Below are 20058 nucleotides of genomic sequence, written 5' to 3'. Positions count from 1 at the left end.
AATTAGCTGCATGGAGTAAGAAAAGTATGTAGTTGCCTTGGGCCTCCTTTAAAACTTCACGTGTGTATTCAGTTTCATCTGGCGTCTATTACTGGTACAGCATCAGCACTGTAATATGAAATTACCTGGAACTGAACCCCTCTAACGTTGCATATTGAGCAACAACAATCTTAGTATAGCTTTAACCTGCTCTTGAGGACAAATGAGAATCTTCCCTATTAGGTACTTTACCCAGGGGGGAAAAAAAAGACCATTAGAGGCTTTTACACAGAATAACCTTAAGACCAGGGGTCCCCAAACTACAACCCGCGGGCCACATGCGGCCCCCTGAGGCCATTTATCCGGCCCCCGCTGCACTTCCGAAAGGGGCACCTCTTTCATTGGTGGTCAATGAAAGGAGCACATTGACCATCTCATTAGCCAAGAGAATATACATGATTTATTCAAACAGCTTTTTTTTCAGACTCCAAAACACTTTGGAAAGAGCATAACTCACACATCTTTGGAGGCTTGAGGGGATTATTGGAATCCATTTAAAGATAAAGACAAATCTATTGAGAAAGGTCAAAATCTAGTCCAATGTTGACAACAGAGACAGAAGAGGGGAGGGACTTGAGGAATCTTCACTTCTGAAGACTCTGGGAAGCTGGAGATTCATTGAGGCTTCACAGGAAGTAAAGGTGAAGGAAGTACGTACAGGTATTTGCAATCTCAGCACGCCTGAAGTTTCTGGTTTCTTTCTTTCCTTTTCCAGCATGATTGCTCTCTCAAATACAAAGCCATAGTTTTCTTAATAAGAAGTATGTGTTTCTAACCCTAATTTTCCTTAAACGCCCTTTACATGTACTGAGTGGAGGAGATCCTGAAATACAATGTACAGCTCATTACAAAGTCAGCATTTCAACTTCTGGGACAGTATCTTCTTGCAAGTAAACGAAAGAGACGTTCAGTGGGGGGTGGGGCAGGCTCGCTTGCACAGTGCAGCCTTGTCTGAGAGCCTCTCCATCCACTATCCGGTGCACAGGTGGGTAGGAGGTTTCCGCGTGTCCTGGTGTACCATGCACTGGACTTTTGTTCGGTTATGAATATCCAAGTAGCTGCAAATAAAAAGGGAGGGGAGAAAAGGAATGGCTAGGGCCGCCAAGGTGCTGATGTCCCTGGGCAGACCTGTGTTTGAGTCCATCCACTCAGACAAGCTATATGACCTCCCTGAGCCCTGGTTTCTCTCGTAGGTTGGTGGGTCCCTACAGGATAGTTGAGAGGATTGAGTGAGATACTCAGGCCATGTGGTCAGCACAAGGCCGGCTCTGTACACAAGGCTCTGAGTGACTGTCAGCGGCCCCTCTTTCCCTCTTCTTTCACTGTAACCTCTAGTAGGAGAATGAGCCCCCATATTCACACAAAGCTCTTTTCTAACATTGGCCCTATACCTGACTGTAAAGCCAGTAGCCTCGGCCACCATCAGAGCCACCTGGCCCATGCAGATTTGCATTTTATTTGAACAGCCTGTAATGAAACAACAGAACCAAGAACTGGTGGGCCATTAGCTTTAATCCTAGCTCGCACCCAGCGGGCGAAAAAAATACACACAGTGGGAAAACACTTCCCTTTCCATTCAGGGCTCCCAAAGCCACTGACTTCTCTGAGTTTCCTAGGATCAAAGGTTTCTACCTCACCAGCCTTATTCACCTCTGTTCCCCATCTCCTTCTCTCTGCACAAATTGGTTTCTCCTTCAGCATTCTGCCATCTTGGCTGCCTCTCCGCTGCAATGCTAATTTCAGGAACCAAGAGAGAGAGCCCCTGGTCTCCCTTATTTTATGGTGTAGAAATTAAAGCCTTTAAGCCAGTATACAAATAAGGAAGTCTCTGATACAAAGTCACTTATCTGAGGCATAAATGGGATTCCTCAGAAGAGTGCACCACCCCACATCATGCAACCTACTCATATTTACCAGTGAGGAAACGGAGGCCCAGAGTTGTAACCTAGCTAATTGCACTGCTAGTTTCTGCCCAGGTCAGACCAAAGGCCCAGTTGCCCTGCTGGCTGTAGTCTGGTGCTATTCATATTCCCACTACATGGTAAGCCTATTTGGATCTATTTAAATCTGAGGGTATAGGCCAGTTCCCATGGTTTTGGCTCACATTGAATCCAAAAATGTTTTCCAAGCAAGCTGCAAGCATTGCTTTTGGTTTTGTCTACCCCACCCTCTGCATAACTGCTCCCAACTGCCCGGAGCCCAGAGATTTGTGCACACGCTAGAATGCCAAGGCCCTGGCTGCCCCAGTGAAGACTCCGCCTAAACTATCTACTTCTCTAAAAGCACACTGGAACCTTGACTTTCAAAGGGTTAAATATTTTATTTAAACCAGACCTTCAAAACTTTAAAAAACACATACACATTTGTTTAGCTAAGAATGCTTAAAGGAAAGGACACTGGTTGCTTGTGTTGCTTAATTGTCATTTTTCCCCCCTTTTCCTGCAAGCCTAAAAAAGATATTACTACTAGATTAAGTTGGCTTACTTGTGAAATAGCCAAGAACCAACAGTTCGCATTAGTCACCCTGTTAGGGCTACAGATTAAATGTCAGGATGTAGTGTAGACATTTTCCAAAGGAAAACAGGAAAATGCTTTACATGATTTTTAGAGCAAGCCATAGGGAAAGTTAACATTAATAGCTTTCCCCAGACAACTGCTACATGTATGAGTTCCACTAATGAAATGGCAGTGGAAGCTGTGAATAGTTAATTCCTGAAAATGTGTCAGAAAAGCAGCCCCTTGGCCTGTGTAAACTGCCTGGGTTTCTACTCCTGGGTTTCCCTTCTTCCTCTCGCTCTGTCTGACACTGTGGGAGCCTGTTCATGCAGAGGCTGACTAGAATTTTAACTTGTCCTATGAGAAGACCACAACCCAAAGCTGGACTGGAGATGCTGTTTCTTCTGTAGTGTTGTGGGTGAGAGAAGAGGCCTAATCACCTTTCTTCTTAGAAGGAGTTCTTATTCTTGAAACACACTGACAGTTCTTATTCTTGAAACACACTGACTACATAAATATTTGTTGGGTATCTATTACCCAACCTAAAAAGAGTTTCCCTCCAAAGGCTTACAGTCAATTCAAAGAAACAGGATAATCACCTAAGATTAATAGTCTATGGCTAAGGGCCACAAGTGAGTATCTCAAACAAATGGCCTAGACTCGGCCTTGGAAAAGGGAGTGGCCATTGAAATGTAGAACTACTGGAGGCCTGTCTCTTGGAGATGGTGGGAGATGTGCTGGACCTTGTACAGTGAGGCAGATTTGGATATAAGGTAGAGAGTAGGCAGGATTTCCTGTAAAACAGCACCTCATAAACAAATGCTGGGAGTCGTAACAGGGATGGAATACGAGTAAAAGATAGGCCAGTGGGACTTGATGGTACCGTGAGGAACAAAAGATAAGATTAGGCCCTGGCCAGTTGGCTCAGCGGTAGAGCGTTGGCCTGGCGTGGGGGGGACCCGGGTTCGATTCCCGGCCAGGGCACATAGGAGAAGCGCCCATTTGCTTCTCCACCCCCACCCTCTCCTTCCTCTCTGTCTCTCTCTTCCCCTCCTGCAGCCAAGGCTCCATTGGAGCAAAGATGGCTGGGGCACTGGGGATGGCTCCTTGGCCTCTGCCCCAGGCGCTAGAGTGGCTCTGGTCGCGACAGAGCAGACGCCCCCTGGTGGGCAGAGCGTCGCCCCTGGTGGGCGTGCCGGGTGGATCCCAGTCGGGCACATGTGGGAGTCTGTCTGACTGTCTCTCCCCGTTTCCAGCTTCAGAAAAATACAAAAAAAAAGGATAAGATTATTATTAAGTAGGGTGGAGCTCAGGTGTGAGGAATGCTAAAGTTCAAGCTGAGCCATTTGCACTCTGTCCTGTCGTCAATAGCGAATGAGGGGTCATTGGTGTACAAATGAGTGTTTGATGATGAAAAGGGGACCTAGAACCAAGCCCTGGGAAGCTCTTCTATATAGAAATAGAATAAAAAGAGCTGTCAGAGCATCTGTGAGAAAGAGAAAGCAGTAAGTAAAACCAGAAGAGTGTCTGGGTGCCCATATAGGAAGGATCTGAGAAAAGTATCATGAGAATTTTTTGCTACCAAAATCAAACCTTCTCCTTTCTTCCCATATTGACTCAGGACACTTCCAATCTTTATGTCTTCTTTCACTTCAGTAACTTTGTTGCAATGTGACAAAACAAGCCACATACATGATCCTTGTCCACCTGAGAGGTGGCATGGCAGAGTTGGGAAGGATTGCCTTTGCAGCAAAAAGAACTGGGGCCCTGGCCAGTTGGCTCAGTGGTAGAGCGTCAGCCTGGCGTGTGGAAGTCCCAGGTTCGATTCCCGGCCAGGGCACACAGGAGAAACGCCCATCTGCTTCTCCACCCCTCCCCCTCTTCTTCCTCTCTGTCTCTCTCTTCCCCTCCTGCAGCCAAGGCTCCATTGGGGCAAAGATGGCTCCTTGGCCTCTGCTTCAGGCTCTAGAATGGCTCTGGTTGCAATAGAGCAACACCCCCGATGGGCAGAGCATCGCCCCCTGGTGGGCGGAGCGTCGCCCCTGGTGGGCGTGCTGGGTGGATCCCCGTCGGGCGCACGGGAGTCTGTCTGACTGCCTCCCCGTTTCCAGCTTCAGAAAAATACAAAAAAAAAAAGAACTGGGTTTCCATCCTGCTGCACTGATTTTCTGGGTGATAATAGTCGTGTTAAGCTTTCTCTAAGTCTCAGTTTGTGGTGTATCTGCTTTTTATTTATTTATTTATTTATTTAGCATTTCCAGCATCCTTTTCCCATTCTTTCTGTAGTAACATACCAATTTTGCTTCGGGTAATGATTGTGCCACCATCGCACACAGTCATATTAAGGCTTCAAGGATCTCTACTTGCCCCTATTCTCTCCCTGGAATTTGAGTTTTGAACAGAATAATGCAACAACAGATACCAGCTCTTGCATTCAACCAAGCAGCACCCCAATGAAACTGCCAGTCTGTTCCTGCACCTCGATTCCAGGAGCTGATCCATTCTTTCTTCTCTCTAAGCCTGGTTTTTCCATTTCCCCCCCAATTCTCTGTGGTATCCTTGCAATCAATTGCTGTTATTGTCAGCATAAGTTGTTGCTTCTATATTAAGAACTACTCCTAAGATAGTTATAAGGATTAGAAGTATGGCAATCAACAAGCATAGGACCTAGAATCCAGGGCATGTAATAGACCAACATCTGCTTTCATGATGTCAAGAAGAAACCTGAGTTCTCCTCAATCCCATCTCCCGAGCCCTGTATTACTGTGAGTAACAGCCAGGATGGAGTTACTCAGGATGGGTTCTCTGTTTACAAGAGCGCTGCCACTTGTATTCATCACTTTTTGCATCTTCCCACTTCTCTACTTTGGGCAAGATGGGGTTGGGCAGGGCTGTGCTGGGCTAGTCCCTGGAAGGTAAACCACAGCCAGGCCTCTTTGCTGCTGAAGCACAGGCTGGAGAAAGGTGGGTCTGCTTTGCCCAGAAGCAAGTTTTCTATACATTTCACAGAGGACCCAGGAAAACTGCAAGAAGAACCACTCATGATCCCTGAGGACTATGCCCAAAAAGAAGGGTGGAAATAGCACAGCTAAATAGGAGATAAATCAAATGCTGTAGCTTTAGGTCAACCACTTTAATTAATTAAGTTTCTTTCCATACTGTCATCCTTTGCTTTTCCTGCAACATTCTGCTAAACCGTTCCCATGGGCTGATTGAGTACATGCATGTGAAGCTTTGTGTAGAATAAATAATTACACAAGACATTTTTGAAAGAATAAGTGCATTTGGCCTAACAAAACCAATTCACATCTGAAGGAGCCAGCTTCTCCAGTGCCAGTTGTGTCAGCAAACGGTTCCTCCAGCAACGTGCCGTTTACTTCCTCACCCTTGTCTCCTTGGCTCTGCTACACACAAATGGTCTTCAGGACAGGGAAAAAAATGCTTTCCGGTGTCTGTTTTAAATTTGTTTTTATCTGCTTTTATGTGTCTACTTTGTCCTCGTATTTGTTTTATAGCAAAAACAAAATAGAGGAAAGATATCAACCATGTCCCTGAAAGTTTATATATCTGTAAGTTGTTTTTTACTGTTGATAAAAAAAAAAAGAAAAAAAAAATCTGTTTTACAGCATAGATCTTGTCCGTAAACTGCAAACATCGACTTCTCTCACTTCCTTCAAGTCTCTTTGGAGGGCTGATGAAGGGACAGCCGGTGACATGTGGGTGTCCCTCCAGCATCCGCCTAATCACAGTCATTTCTGCGGCAAGGAATCTGATACCGAAATCACACTGAGATCAGAGCGCCCGGGTGAGCAGTTGTGTTTCTGAGGCCCTGGTTCTGACTCCCTCGGCTGCCACCTGACGAGCCCTCACACAGATCATGCCTCCTAAAATAACACATGCCTGAATCCGAGGCAACCCCAGTGGAAGGTAAGTTCCCGTTTTCCCAAGTGGGACTATTAAAAAGAGAGAGGAAGAGTGAGTGTGGGGTCAAATTAAATATATAACTGCTAGGAATTATATAAAATAATAATTTTTATTTTCTATTTACCAACTTATTTTCTATTTACCACCTATTTTAAAACTATTAACATGTCTAAGATAATACTTTGATTTCATATGTGCGGGGGGGGTCCTCGGGTTACAACAGTCTCAACGTATAATGTTTTGAGTTTACAATGCTCACTCCCATAAAATCTTAAAAAAATGGAGACGGGAGTTTTTCGGCTTACACTGTTAGCACCGTACTTATGGACCTCATGGGCGAGCTGGTTTGGTGGCGTGCAGCGGAAGGATATGCAGTACGCGGCACATGAGTGAGGGAATTGGCATTCCCCAGTACCTTACCTACTCCCAAGTATTCTGTTTGTGTTAGGCTAGGGTGTGATTCTTCTTACACCAAAATTTGGGTTATGTCACTGTTGTAGGAACAGAACTGTGTCATGACATGCATGATGCTAGGACAGTTGATTACTGTCACATATTACAGATCCTCTCAAAGAAATCAATCCCTATCATGCTTTTTAAAATCATCATTAAAAAGCATCTTAAAAGACGATCTGAAAATTGCAATTATGATTTCATACTGCAGGAATAATTACTTAGTCTGTGTTAAATTTATCTGCTTAAAAAACACACACACAGCCTGACCAGGTGGTGGCGCAGTGGATAGAGCATCGGACTGGGATGCCGAGGATCCAGGTTCGAGACCCCAAGGTCGCCAGCTTGAGCGCGGGCTCATCTGGTTTGAGTAAAACTCACCAGCTTGGACCCAAGGTCTGCTGAAGGCCCACAGTCAAGGCACATATGAGAAAGCAATCAATGAACAACTAAGGTGTCGCAATGCGCAACAAAAAACTAATGATTGATGCTTCTCATGTCTCCGTTCTGTCTGTCCCTGTCTATTCCTCTCTCTGTCTTTGTAAAACAAAACAAAACACACACACACAGATCTATTACATGACCTTTATAATAACCAAAGTCAACCAAAGTTAACACTGATTGAAGTTATTTCAGGATAATACAACTTCTCCAAACCTGTACTTTATTCATAATAAAGTTATTGGTAAATATTCCATAAAATATGGAAATTTTGTAAAATTAACATATTAAGTAACACTCTACAATATATATATTTGGCCAAATACAGTATCATAAGCTTAACATTTACATACATTAATAAGTAGGCCAAAACACAGTAATTAAATGTATTGTTCATATGCATTAGCAAGTTAACAAAGCAACAGTAATTTTATGATTGGAGCTTATTAATATTATTTATATGTTTAAAGGGAAGAGGTTTTTTTGGCTCAAAAATTTTTTTACCCAGACTGAGACTCTTTTCTAAAAATAATATTTATTTTTAATGTTTAACTATAAAATGATTTTTAAAACTCACTATAGAAGATTTGGAAAGAGTAAGTTATGATAAGCAAACTAATAGCACCTACAAAATGTCCACATCCTAATTCCCAGAACCTGTGAATATGTGTGTTACTTTACCTGGCTAAAGAGACTTTACTGATGTGATTAAGGCTAAAGACCTTAAAATGGGGGAAATACCCTGAACAACTTTCCAGGTGGGCCAATGTAACCACAGGAGTCCTGAAAGCAGAGAATGTGCTATAAACTGAATTTGTGCCCCTCACCCCAAATTTATATGTTGAAATCCTAATTCTCAATGTGGTTGTATTAGAAAGTAGGGCCTCTAAGCGGTGACAGGTCATGAGAGTGGAGCCCTCACGTATGGGATTAGTGTGCCCTTATCAAAGAGACCCCAAGGAGCTTCCTCGTCTCCTTCCTCCATATGAGTACACAGCAAGAAGACAACTGTCTATGAACCAGGAAACAGGGTCTCACCGACACCGAATTGGCTGACACCTTGATCTTGGACTTCCCAGCCTCAAGAACTGGGAGAGCCTGACTAGGTGGTGGTGCAGTAGATAGAGCATTGGACTGGGATGCAGAGGACCCAGGTTCAAGACCCAGAGGTCGCCAGCTTGAGCGTTGGCTCATCTGGTTTGAGCAAAGCTCACCAGCTTGAGCCCAAGGTCGCTGGCTCAACTAAGGGGTTACTTGGTCTGCTAAAGGCCTGTGGTCAAGACTCTCTCTCTGTAAAAAAAAAAAAAAAGAGAGAGAGAGAGAGAAATAAATGTTTTTTATAAGCCACACAGTCTACGATCTTTTGTTATAGCAGCCTGAACAAACTAAGACAGTACCTGTCTGGTTGTGATCAGAGAGAGATGTAAAGACAGAGCAGAGAAAAGCACTTTGAAAAGGACTTGACCCACCATAGTTTGCTTTGCAGATGGGGAAAGTAGGCAATATTAGTTTCCTAGGGCTGCCCTACCAAATACCAAAAGCTGGGTGGCTTAAAAAAATTAAAATGAAATTGTCTCAAAGTTCTAGAGCCTAACAAGTCTAAAATTAAGATGTCAGTGGGGCAATGCCCTATCCGAAACCTGTAGGGAAAAGTCCTTCCTTGCTTCTTCCTCACATCTGCCGGCTTGCCAGAAATCCTGGGCACACCTCAGCCTGCAGCAGCCACACTCAGTCTCGCCTCCTTCATCACAGGGCTGTTCCCCTCTGTGTTTCTTCTCCTCTCCTTATCAGCAATATTGGATTAAGGGCCTACTCTCCTCCAGTATGACCTCATTCTAACTTACATTTAAATTACATCTCCAAAGAGTACAGTCATGCCTGGCTTAATGACACACATACGTTCTGAGAAATGTGTTGCCAAGCAATTTCATCATTATGCAAACATCACCGAGTGCACTTACACAAACCTAGATGGCAGAGCCTACTACTGGAATTGTATGCGCTATAGTTTCATATGACTGGTGTTGCAGTAGTTTTGTTTACACCAGCAGTATCATGAACACGTGTAAGCCCTGATAGTTGGCTTTTTTTTGAGGGGGGGGTGGTAATGCAAGTGCCCAATTAAATTTTGATTGCTTTGATCTTGAAGGCATCCACTTCAAAGCCTGATATCTCCAATAAACACATTGCCAGCCTCAGGCTAGGTAACTGAGGCCCTTAGCTTTAGAGATCTGGGTTGATTTTGAAAATTGACCATTTGGGCTACTGGTTGTTAATCTCTCATTCTTCAAATTCCCACTTTTATGTTTTAAATCCATTATTAAAGAGTGGTGCCACAACAACACTAGGTCCCTACCATAGTGCCCTACCCGCGACCACAATAAAAGCAGAACCCTAGGCCCCCAGCTCTGAGAGCTCAATCTCTCTCCTTTGCTCCCTCCCTCCCCACCCCTCCCCCTTGACCTCGCTGTCTGCCCCTGACATTAGTAGTGTAGTTCAGGGCCTGTAAGTAATAAACTCTTTTTTCCTTCAAAGTTTCCTAATGGTTATCGATTGAAAGGCATCTTGCAATCACAATAAAAACTACAAGGGTGGGTCCAGTTCTAACTTTGGTTCATAAAGAAGTGATGCCTGTGGGAACCTCATGGGCCCGGCCCCCAGGCATTTCTAGCGGATAAACGCTATCCATAGGCTGAGCCAGCACAAAACAGTAATGCCTTGCGGTGCATAAGAGGGCTATGACGTTGCCACAGCTATGTATGACGTTACGTTAAGATGGCTGCTAGGTCAGGACATCTACAACGTCAGCAGTCAGTAGCAGATAGGAGTTTTCAGCTCCATTATAATCTCAAGGGCCTACCGTCATGTATGCGGCTCAGCGGAAACGTTGCTCTGTGGCTCCTAACAACAAGTGAGTTCACTGTTTACAGGTACCGCGAGGTAGGACTTCAACGTATCATTTTGGGGGACACAATTTAATCCACAGCAGAACCGTGAGCCAAGAAACGTGGGTGGCCTCTGGAAGTGTGTGTGTGGGGGTGGGGGTGGGGGGGAGGAGGGGAGATTAAGGAAACACATTCTCCCCTACAAACCTCCAGAGAAGAGCACAGCCCTGCCAAACTGAATTTAATTCACCAACACCTGTGTCAGCCTTCTGACCTCATGAACTATAAAATAACTCTGTGTTGTTTAAGCCACTAGGTTTGTAGTAACTTGTTACGACAGCCATAGAAAAGCAATATATAAGTCCTCAGAATTTTATAAATAATCTTTATAAAGAAAAAATAATATTTTCAGCTAATATTGCTGGAAAAACTGGATATCCACCTTAAAGATTTAAAAAAAACCTTGATCCTTACCTCACATCATAACAAAAATTAACTCCAAATGAATCGTAGATCTAAATGTAAAAGCTGAAACGATAAAGCAAAATCATAAAAGATAAAAAAAATAATAAATTAGACTTTGCCAAAATTGATCATCTCTGCTCATCAAAAGAAATCATTAGGAATATGATGAATAGGCACAGCACGGCCGGGTAGAAAACGTTTATAGAACGTATAGCTCATGGGAATTGGTGCCCAAGATATAAAAAAGAAGTGCTATACCTCACTAATAAGATAACCCAGTATTTTAAAGTGATCAAAATATTTGAACAGATACTTCACAAATGAAAAGCACATGAGAAAGTATTGAACATAATTAGTAGTTACAGCTGAAATAAAAACGAAAACTAGATGCTAAAGGAGAGGGCGTGGGGGCTGGGTGAAAAGGTGAAGGGATTAGGAGCTCCGGATTGGTAGTCAGGGAAGATTCCTGGGATGTAAAGTACAGCAGAGGGAATATTGTCAGTCATATTATAATGCTATGTACGATGCCAGGTGAGCATCACATCAAGGGAACCATTTTGCAAAGTATGTAATTGTCTGATCAGTATGCTGTACTCCTGAAACTAATGCAAAATAATATTGAATGTAAGCTGTAATTGAGAAATAAATTTTAAAAAAGAAAATTAAAACCATAGTATAATAAAATTACACACCCACCTTAATGGCTAAGATTTAAACAACACTAAATTTTAGCAAAGGTATAGAACAAGGAGACTCATATATTACTAGATGGAATGCAAAATGTGACAGTCGTACTGGAAAAGGTCTGACACTTTCCTATAAAACTAACTATATATGTATCTTATGATCCAGCAATTCCAATTGCTAGGTATTTTCTTAAGACAAATTCAAACATATGTCTACAAAAACATATACAAGAATTTTCGTTACAGTTTTATTTATAACACTCCCAAATTAGAAGAATGCCAAACTATAAAAATGTCCATTGATGAGAGAATAGATTAACAAACCAGCATATTCAAGCAATGGCATATTACTCAGCAATAAAAATTAACAAACTACTGGGCCCTGGCTGGTTGGCTCAGCGGTAGAGCGTCAGCCCAGCATGTGGAAGTCCTGGTTCGATTCCCGGCCGGGGCACACAGGAGAAGCACCCATCTGCTTCTCCACCCTTCCCCCTCTCCTTCCTCTCTGTCTCTCTCTTCCACTTCTGCAGCCAAGGCTCCAATGAAGCAGAGTTGGCCCAGGTGTTGAGGATGGCTCCATGGCCTCTGCCTCCGGTGCTAGAATGGCTCCAATTGCAATGGAGCAACGGCCCAGAGGGGCCAAGCATCACCCCCTGGTGGGCATGCGGGAGTCTTGTCTGTCTGCCTCTCCCCTGCTTCTCACTTTGGAAAAAAATAAATAAATAAAAATTTAAAAATTTACAAACTACTAATAAACACAACATGGTGAACCTCAAAAATATTATGCTGATTGAAAGAGGCGTATATAAAGAGTATTCATAGAATGATTTCATTTGTAGAAATTTTAGACTAAGCAAAACTAATCTATAGTGGGAGGAAAACCAGAATTCTGGTTATCTGGGATCCATTCACGCATCATTTTGGCTACTGTGAGCAGACTGTAAGGGGAACAAGGGTAGAAGCTGGGAAGGCAATTGTGAGGCTATTAGAATAATTTGAGTGAGAGGTGACAGTGGTTTTAGCCAAGGCATTAACAATGGGAGGGGGACTCTGACCCAAATCTTGCCATTTTTTAATATAGTGAATTTTCAACAACTAAAATACTTTTCTTCTAGTTATTTAGATAAATAACTGTGTCCGAATAGCTCAGTTGTTTAGACACCAAGCACGGAGGTTGCCAGTTCGATCCCCAGTCAGGGCACATACAGGAATAGTTCGATTTTTCTCTCTCTCTCTCTCCCTTCCTCTCTCACTAAAATGAATAAATACAAATTATTTAAAAAGAATATTTAAAAGAAAAATATGGTCTTTTCAGCAGCCCCCATGCTCACAGAAGCCAAGTGAGTAACTGGGCAGCTTGTCTTCAACAACACGCTAGCTCTCCTGGAATTTGTTTTAGTAGTTAGACATAAGGAGAGAGAGAGAGAGAGAGAGAGAGCAAGCAACCCTCAAAGAAACTTGATCATGATAGATCATTTTCCAGTCGGTAAGGCTATCAGCGTTCACTTTTACAATTGGATCTGTTTCATTCTCCAACTACTCGGGAGAAGAAAACCACACACACAAAAGAAGATTATGTTTTTTTCCTAAATCCACCAGCCCTAGAGTTTTTCTTTTTTTCCAATGAATGTGCTTCAATCTCAGAGATGAAACTAAAATAGAATGTTCCCATCATGTACATTGAAGCAATTTTTGTGGTTTGTAGCTCTTATGTGCTCGAACATCCTCTGTTCATTGAAGGAAGATGGAATAAGTCTTTGGAGAGTGCTAGCCAGACCCAGATGGGAACATATTAGCTCCCTCAAATGTCTGATAACTAACTCTGAGTTTATGTGAAGCTATAAAGTACTATAGAAATTCACAGAAAAAGTACTATAGAAATTCACAGAAAGCTAAGGGCAGAGTTCTTTAAAACAAAGCATCCCACATATCAAGGTTAAAAAATTTATTGTAAATTATATTAAGGGATAATAAATAACAGTATTAAAGATCATTTTATAATGTGTATAAAATGCAGCAAGAGAACATAAATAAAAAGTAAAGTAAAATAAAGTGCAAAAGAGCCCAGAGTGAGGTTAATACAAAATTTGTACATTTGGTTTCTTATACTTTCTCTGAACCACAGATTTGGCATATGGTATATTTCAAATGCTCAGAAATTCTGTGTAGCTCCTCCCACCAAGAGAGGCTTAATGGGCTGCCTTGTGACGTGCTTTGATCAAGAGACTGAGGTAGATATAACACTGTACAACTTCTAAGGCTACTCTTCAAAATGTCTTGCAGCTTCCGCTTGCTCCCTCTTGGAACCCAGCCTCCATGTGAGGGGCCATGGGGTAGGCTGCTGGAGACACTTGGCCCAGCCAATAGCAAACGGCCAACAGCCCATTGAGCCAATGGATGACTGCCACCACATAAATAAACTAGGTAAGAAAAATCACCCAGCTGAGTCCAGCCCAAATTGCTGACCCACTGAACCAGAACTTTGTACAATGTTTGTTGTTTAAAACACTAACTTTGTGGGGATTTGTTATCTCACAAAGACCTCTCTGCGCATTCTACCTGTGCAAAAGGAAGGAGTAGACCTAGCTTTCACCAGCCGACACAAATAGTGAAATCCAGTCATTTACACAACTCAGTGTTCACGTAGTTAACAAAGTAATTGCTGAAAGGAACCCAGTTGGGTTCGGTTCTTGTGCTCCTCAGGCTAAACCTAGCAGTCCAGATGAGTCAAGTTATTTATAAATCCTGGTGCTTATTCTTTTTTTCATGAGTCTTTGAAATGTCTGTGTCTCAAATATGGAACAACAGCTTGCTGCTTATTTCTACTGTATATTAGGTGTAAACAGAACTTGTAGGGCTGAATGGGGCTTCAGAAAACACCCAGTCCAAAATTCAAGGAAAACACTGACTCCTCTCACACTTCACATCAAATCCTGTAAGCAGCACCTTCATTATACATAAACATGTTATGACCTCACCCCTTCCATTGCCTGGGCTAAAACTGCTGTCACCTCTGCTCTAATTATTGCAGTAGCCTTCCACTGTCTTCCCTGTTTCCACCCTTTTCCTTCCTATAGTCTTCTCACACCAGAGTAGCCAAAGAGATCCATTAACAATGTAAGTCTGATTACTTCTCTACTTTGCTCAAATGCTTGCAGCTTCCTGTGTTACTCACAATGGCCCACAGGCTCCCATCTCCAACTCTTTGATTTCTCTTCCCCGCCCCTCATGCTCTCCACTCCTGCTATTGCTGACCTTCTTGCTGCTCTTGAAAGATACCGGGCTGACTTCTGCTTAAGGTCAGTGGATATGCCCTAACTGGAACTCTCTTCCAGCAGATTCCCAGTGTCTTGTTTTGTTCAGGTGTTGCCTTGTGAGAAGGCTTTCCTGAATAAAGGTGAGAACCCTTTATTTTAACATTGCAAATATTCCTGCCTTCTCCAAGATAATCTGTTCTCTTAGTCTGGTTTAGAGTTCCTCTCTACACCTACAATCATTTGATATCTTTTATATTTGTTATCTGAGTCCTCTCTCTAAAATGTATATCCATGAGGACATTGGTCTTGTTTGATTTATATGCTCTAGCGACATGACCTAGCACATAGTAAGCCTTTAATTATCTCTCTTTTTTTGTGTGTGACAGAGGCAGAGAGAGAGAGAGTGGGACAGATAGGGATAGACAGACAGGAAGGGAGAGAGATGAGAAGCATCAATTCTTTGTTGTGACACCTTAGACTGACTGTTTTCTTATATGTGCCTTGACGGAGGGGGGGGGGGTTCTACAGCAGAGCAAGTGACCCCTTGCTCAAGCCAGTGACCTTGGGCTCATGCCAGCAACCTTGGGCTTCAAGCCAGTGACCTTTGGGCTCAAGCTGGTGACTATGGGGTCATGTCTATGATCCTATACTCAAGCCAGCGAGCCCACACTCACGCTGGTAAGCCTGTGCTCAAGCCGGCAACCTCAAGGTTTCAAACCTGGGTCCTCCGCGTCCCAGTCTGACACTCTATCCATTGTACCACTGCCTGGTCAGGCAAGTCTTTAATTATCTATTAAATGAATAAATATGTAGATGACGAATAAAGGTGAAATGCAGCATGCCAAGGCAGTAAGATCTTTTATCTCCCACTCACCACCTTTTCTGCATGTACTGTGCGTATGTGCTTTTCCTTCACTCACTGAAAAATAGTTATTGTATTAAAAACCTACAATGGGCAGACATTATTTAAGGCCTGAGCTTCCAACAAGGAAAAATATCCAAGGTCTCAATGTTATGTGACATATATTCCAGAGAGAAGGCGGAAGATAAGAGTAATTAAGAAAACGTGCTCCTGACAAGGACTATGAGGGCAGTTAAGTCAGCGAGGGCCCCTGTGGAGAAGGGCTGGGGCAGGGCTGAGGAGTTGAGGCCCGAATGACAAGAAGTCAGCATGCAGAAATCTGGGGGAAGAGCTTCCAGGGAAAGAGAACTGTGAGCTCAGAGAACTCAAAGAAGGACTGAACTTGGAATGTTCGTGTAAACGAGAGGTGAATATAGCAGAATGCAGAGAAAAGAGAAGGAGGGGAGGGTGCTGGAAAGATGGGGAATTTGAAGGAACTTGAGGCCTATATGAAGATATTGAATTTTGCTGGAGTTGTATTTTATTTTGAGTAAAATGGGAAGCCATTATCAGGCATTAAGCAGGAAATGAAATGATCTGATCTCCCCTTTAGCTAGCTTCTCTGTAAACTGTCCGTAGAGAGCCAAGAGCAAACGTTGACCCAGAGAGGATGTCATTGGAGTAATCCAGGGGAGAAGTGATGGAGGCAGTAGAAAGGAGATGGTTCTAGATATGTCTGAGGTAGAGCCCACCAATTTATTGATAAGATAGGTGGGAAATATTAAAGGAAGAATAAAAGAGTAAAAGATTATGTTGGATTAAGGAGCTCGCCTGAATGGTGACGGAACCTACCAAAGATTGCCACTGTTGTCCTCTGCCAGACCAGGACAGACCTTCCTTGCAAGGACAGCCTTCATTATAATTTAGCCAATGGTATCGTGAAAATGCCATGTAATTTCGTTGTGCCCCATTTTAGTTTCCTGGTAGGAGCTCCACAAAGGGTAAAGCGTCCGCGGAAATGAACGTTTCTAAACCACCATACATTTCTTCCAAACCTGAGACTTGAATTGGCCCTCCAACCAGGTTGATAGGAATCTTGCTAAAATATGTTTGCCCACCAGGAAGTTGTTCCCCTAAAGTATAGCCTGGTTCAGCATCAGAATTATTCAATAAATGGACAACTAAAATATTTTGTCCTAATTGCCATCTCCAATGAGAATTCTTAATATTTAGAAGTCACATGGGCTGCATGGAACAAAGAAAATGTAATTATAAATAAAATTTTCCCAAGGGTCACTTCGCTTTCACAGTCCTAGCCTGCCCTACACATCCATTTCTCAAGTAGTATGCGAACCAAGTCTTTGAAAACAGTGTCCCAACTCATTCCCGTTTCTCATACCTTGTGAATATCTGCAAGGAAGAAAAAATAGACATTTGAGAAATGTGGTTATGCTCTCACAAAAGATAAGACAAGATGCAAGTAGAAATATCTGGAAACATGCCAGCTAAGTTATAGAAAATAGTACTGGTAACTCAGGAAGAAAGAACATGTATTGGAAAGCAACTTCACAGTTCAGTGATTGAGACATATCCTGATAGTAATTAGTAAATCTCTGGATAGTCTTTGATGTCTCTTCTCTAATCGTGGTTCTTAAAGCGGCAGCAAAACGGACCCCTCCTCCAACCTGTTCCTAAATAAAGAGGCATTTCTTCTGAAAGAGTGGTGAGAAATTCACTTCAGTGCTGATAGTCATGAATCAGATCTACCACAAGGATGGTTCAAAAAAAGAAAGATATTCAAAAATGGAAATGCTGAGTGGAATAACCACAACCCCGAAACTCAGGCTGCAAATGTAACACTCCCCACACACATGCTCTAAGCCCAGGCCCAGCACGATGTATGCCAGCTGCACTTACACTTGAGCAGCCAAGTTCACAACCCAAACAATCCCCCGTTAAAAGGGTACTGACTAGAGTAGAGGTGAAAATGTATGGAAAACCACAGCAAGAGCCCTCCAGCCTAAAAGACAAGAATCTAAAAATAAAACCTCACCTGTCAAAATGAAGGATGAGACACAGATAAGAAAATAACGAGAAACAGATGGCAAAGTTATTTTCCGTGGTGGTGTACCTTTTTTTTTTTAATGTTTGGAAAAGATCTTTACAGGAGGCTCTAAACACTTCTCTACGTATCCTACCTGTGCAGAAGGAAGTAGAAATCATTTATCAGAAAGAATGAGACTCTGAGAGAAAGCTTTGGCTTATGTGCTGTAGAAGACTCAGGCAATCTGACTGCAGTCTGAGCTTATAGAAGAAGGATTTCCCCAAATGCATGGGAAGGCCCTTCTGCCAGGGTTTGCTTAGAGATCTGATTTGGAAAGTATGGTCCTGAGATAAAGGAGTGGATCACTTGCCACAGGACTCCTGAGTGGTTCTTTGGTTTCCTTTCTCCCCCAGAATGAACCATTACAAGACTGATACACAACCATGTTAACTCCTTAGCAGCTCCAAGGAGAAGTCACCGTAAGACTAAGCTAAAATACAGATCCTCCTCTTTAGCTCATTACAAGATCTAAAGAATGTTCTCTTATCATTAACAGAGGAAGATAAAATTTATTTTACATGCCTTAGTCCATTTGGGCTGCTATAACAAAAATACGATAGGCTGGGTGGCTTATGAACAAGAGAAATTTCTTTCTTTTTTTTTTTTTTTTTAATAAATTTTTATTAATGGTAATGGGATGACATTAATAAATCAGGGTACATATATTCAAAGAAAACATGTCTAGGTTATTTTGTCATCAAATTATGTTGCAAACCCCTCGCCCAAAGTCAGATTGTCCTCCGTCACCCTCTATCTAGTTCTCTGTGCCCCTCCCCCTCCCCCTAACTCTCTCCCTCCCTCCCTCCCATGTCCTCCCTCCCCCCCCCACCCTTGGTAACCACCACACTCTTGTCCATGTCTCTTAGTCTCATTTTTATGTTCCACCAATGTATGGAATCATGTAGTTCTTGTTTTTTTCTGATTTGCTTATTTCACTCCTTATAATGTTATCAAGATCCCACCATTTTGCTGTAAATGATCTGATGTCATCATTTCTTATGGCTGAGTAGTATTCCATAGTGTATATGTGCCACATCTTCTTTATCCAGTCTTCTATTGAAGGGCTTTTTGGTTGTTTCCATGTCTTGGCCACTGTGAACAGTGCTGCAATGAACATGGGGCTACATGTGTCTTCACGTATCAATGTTTCTGAGGTTTTCGGGTATATACCCAGTAGAGGGATTGCTGGGTCATAAGGTAGTTCTATTTGCAGTTTTTTGAGGAACCACCATACTTTCCTCCATAATGGTTGTACTACTTTACAGTCCCACCAACAGTGAATGAGGGTTCCCCTTTCTCCACAGCCTCTCCAACATTTGCTATTACCCGTCTTGTTGATAATAGCTAATCTAACAGGAGTGAGGTGGTATCTCATTGTAGTTTTGATTTGCATTTCTCTAATAACTAATGAAGCTGAGCATCTTTTCATATATCTGTTGGCCATTTGTATCTCTTCCTGGGAGAAGTGTCTGTTCATGTCCTCTTCCCATTTTTTTATTGGATTGTTTGTTTGTTTGTTGTTGAGTTTTATGAGTTCTTTGTAAATTTTGGATATTAGGCCCTTATCTGAGCTGTCGTTTGAAAATATCAGTTCCCATATAGTTGGCTGTCTGTTTATTTTGATATCAGTTTCTCTTGCTGAGCAAAAACTTTTAATTCTGATGTAGTCCCATTCATTTATCTTTGCCTTCACTTCTCTTGCCATTGGAGTCAAGTTCATAAAATGTTCTTTAAAACCCAGGTCCATGATTTTAGTACCTATGTCTTCTTCTATGTACTTTATTGTTTCAGGTCTTATATTTAGGTCTTTGATCCATTTTGAATTAATTTTAGTACACGGGGACAGGCTATAGTCGAGTTTCATTCTTTTGCATGTGGCTTTCCAGTTTTCCCAACACCATTTGTTGAAGAGGCTTTCTTTTCTCCATTGTGTGTTGTTGGCCCCTTTATCAAAGATTATTTGACCATATATATGTGGTTTTATTTCTGGGCTTTCTATTCTGTTCCATTGGTCTGAGTGTCTATTTTTTTGCCAATACCATGCTGTTTTGATTATCGTGGCCCTATAATATAGTTTAAAGTCAGGTATTGTAATGCCCCCAGCTTCATTCTTTTTCCTTAGGATTGTTTTGGCTATTCGGGGTTTTTTATAGTTCCATATAAATCTGATGATTTTTTGTTCCATTTCTTTAAAAAATCTCATAGGGATTTTGATGGGAATTGCATTAAATTTGTATATTGCTTTGGGTAATATGGCCATTTTGATTATATTTATTCTTCCTATCCAAGAACAAGGAATATTTTTCCATCTCATTGTATCTTTTTCGATTTCCCTTAACAATGCTTTGTAATTTTCATTATATAGGTCCTTTACGTTCTTTGTTATGTTTATTCCTAGGTATTTTATTTTTTTTGTTGCAATCGTGAAGGGGATTATTTTTTTGAGTTCGTTTTCTAATATTTGATT

Source organism: Saccopteryx bilineata, chromosome 4, assembly GCF_036850765.1.
Source record: "Saccopteryx bilineata isolate mSacBil1 chromosome 4, mSacBil1_pri_phased_curated, whole genome shotgun sequence".
In the NCBI taxonomy this organism is placed as follows: domain Eukaryota; kingdom Metazoa; phylum Chordata; class Mammalia; order Chiroptera; family Emballonuridae; genus Saccopteryx; species Saccopteryx bilineata.
Note: the sequence above shows the minus strand (reverse complement) of the source record.